A 3,156-nucleotide genomic window follows, 5' to 3' on the forward strand; every position below is an offset into this window, starting at 1 on the left:
GATAGTTAGAAAGTATCTAGTGCACTGAATCATCTGCCAAAACTATTCCAAAACTTCAAGCGCGATGCTTCCGCTTCCGGAAAAAAAAGCGAAAAGTAACAACATGGGCGAGACAGAGCCCAAAAATATGCCTGGCCTGAAACCTGCTGGAAGAAGATATGCAGTGCACCAGTCCTACCTGATCCAAACTGAGCTGTCACACTTGGCATTCGCAGTGTGAAGTCTGCGTAGTAGGCTACACTGGAAAAAACGATTTTCACTCAGAAAGTTCTAGTAAATTTCCCAATTTATTACAAACAACAGCAGACAATACATTCAACTGAACGTGAAATTGAAAGAATGTGAAGTAGAAAGACTGAAACAGTATTTTCTGGTAAAACATACTCTACTAATCTTTGTTTTATTGACATTATTTAGACTACACTACAGATATGCAGACAGAGAGATAGATAAAGTGTCTTCTTTGTTCATGTATACATTACACTATGCACTGTTTCGTTTCATTTTTTCCTGAGCAAAAATAATGACTATCATACATTCGTACCATGATTTACAGAAGTTTTTTACTCGTTTGTCAAAATGTTTTTAATATATTTAAAAATGTAATACATTTAGTATCCTCTCTTTTTCTTTTATATATTTTAATAAGTACAGGTCCGAATAAGTATGTTGTTTCATTATTGCAGAAACACATGTTATGCTGAATGACAATGGAACATTATTTGCATTATCTGCTTTACCTGCATATAATATGCTTTCTTTGTAGTCACTTTCACATTCCTATAATATGCATGTCTATCTATCTATCTATCTCTCTCGCTCACACACACACACACACACACACACACATGTTGTGTTTCCATGTTTTATGGGGACATTCCATAGGCATAATGGTTTTTATACTGTACAAACTGTATGTGCTATTGCCCTACACCAACCCTACCCCTAAACCTACCCCTTACAGGAAACTTTGTGCATTTTTACTTTCTCAAAAAAAACTCATTCTGTATGATTTATAAGCTTGTTTCCTCATGGGGACCTCAAAAATGTCCCCACAAGGTCCAGATTTACTAGTATTACTATCCTTGTGGGGACATTTGGTCCCCATAACGTGATATATACCAGGTACACACACACACACACACACATATGCACTCTGCAAGGGTAATATTAGACTCTCCTAGTAAATACATTTATGAACATTGATGCTTTGAAGTTACGAATGTAAGTAGCCTACAACATTCATTTTTTAGATTAGATCAGATTACTTTTTAAGTCTGGCTGTTTGGTTATTGAGTTTTTTTAACAAGATACCTTTAAGGATAAATAAAGCAAAGATATCTTTATGAGAAAGTGCATGAAACCTTTAATGTCATACAGCCAAAAACAGATGTCTGTGAATCTACTGATCAGCTAAAAAGGAAGTTACATCACTGAGCAAGGCGGGGAAGTGGTTAACCAACCAATCCATCTGTGATGAGGCACCTGTGATAGACATCTAACCAAGAGACTATAAAACCACAGTTAATCTTATTCACTACCCTGCATGATGGTCAATGTATAAAATCTACTGCTGAAAAGGAGGCAGCTGATTTACAACACCCCTCAAACTGTTATAAGAGCTATTCATCAACAGAATAACACACTATGCTGTGTCTCCAGAAGGGAAGACATAAATTAAAACATCTGTAATGTAGTTATTTCAGTCTATGTTAAATGCTCCAGAATAATTCACAAGAAATTATTAATAGAAAATCAGACTTTGCGTATGTGATGCCTGTTTGTTTCAGCAAAATTGAAGTAATTGCTAATTCAATTCAATTGTGTTGCCAACATTTCTCAGTGGAATCTTAATTACTGTTCTTTTGCCATAAAACAGATGGGAAGAGGTATTGTGTTCGTGTTATTACCCAGGTTACAACTTGATTTATGGACCACTGTCAGTATTTCTGAAGCAATAGATCTCAGAAGTGCACAACAATGGGGATCCCTTTGATATTATGAATCCTAAATGTTTCCAAATATGATATATGAATAGAGCATATTATCTGCCTCCTTAAAAAACATAATATGCTTTAGTATTTACAGTGCTGGATAGATTTAATCTTAAATGTAAGGTAAAACACTACTCATGGAAAAGGCAACATATGCTATAAAACTGCAGAACTGCATGAGTTAGCTAATGTTTGGACTGCCCAAATAATGCTGAAGAAGACCTTTAAAATGTTTGCTTGTGAGGTAAAAACACAGTAAGTATTTAACAGTAAAAGAGTAAAACTTGAGGTAGGGGAGGCCAGGGCTGGTTGTCACACTAGACCTATATTTTAATAAATTTAGTAAGGTTTTCAGTCAATAGCCAAATTTTGCAAATGTTTGTTTGCTCTAGCAGTGGACTCTTATGTTACAAACACCTCTAAAGCTCTTTAAAATTACAATCAATTCACTTCAGTATCAGCATTTTTAACAGCTGTTGCGTGAATTGAAGCTTGAACTGTGTTTTCAGGACAAATGTAATATAATATATACAGTGTTGGCCAAAATTATTAGAACACTAGTATTTTGACCAGCTGAACATGGTTTTAAGTCAGTTATTTAGATATCTAATATCAGTTTACATTTCCAAACATTATTTTTGCTATTAATTGTAATAATCCAGTGAGATTTTTGTTTGCACAAGGAGTCTGACAGCAGCCAGTGCTCCACACAGAGATCTGATCTGATCATCATCCAGTCTGTCTGGAATGACATGAAGAAACAGAACAAACTGAGACAGACTCAATCCAGGAGAACTGTGGCAACGTCTCCAAGATGCTTCAAGAAACCTACCTGCAAAGCTACCTGAAAAACTACGCACAAGTGCACAGAGGGCAAACGCTGCTTTAAACGCAAAGGATGGTCACACCAAATGTTGATTTAATTTAGTTAATAGAAGTGAATTGATAAAGAAAATCTATTTATGACATTATTTTGACTGCATCCTCGTTTTACAGCATTTTTACACAAGTGCCTAAAACTTTTAACAGTAATTTGCAGGTAGGTTTCTTGAAGAATTTTGGAGACATACACTCTAAAAAATGCTGGGTTGTTTCAACCCAACTTTGGGTCAAATATGGACTAACCCAACCGTTGGGTTACATTTTTGGGATACATTTTTAC

The sequence above is a fragment of the Sinocyclocheilus grahami genome, unplaced genomic scaffold (genome assembly GCF_001515645.1).
Source record: "Sinocyclocheilus grahami isolate Dianchi unplaced genomic scaffold, SAMN03320097.WGS_v1.1 scaffold304.1, whole genome shotgun sequence".
In the NCBI taxonomy this organism is placed as follows: Eukaryota; Metazoa; Chordata; class Actinopteri; order Cypriniformes; family Cyprinidae; genus Sinocyclocheilus; species Sinocyclocheilus grahami.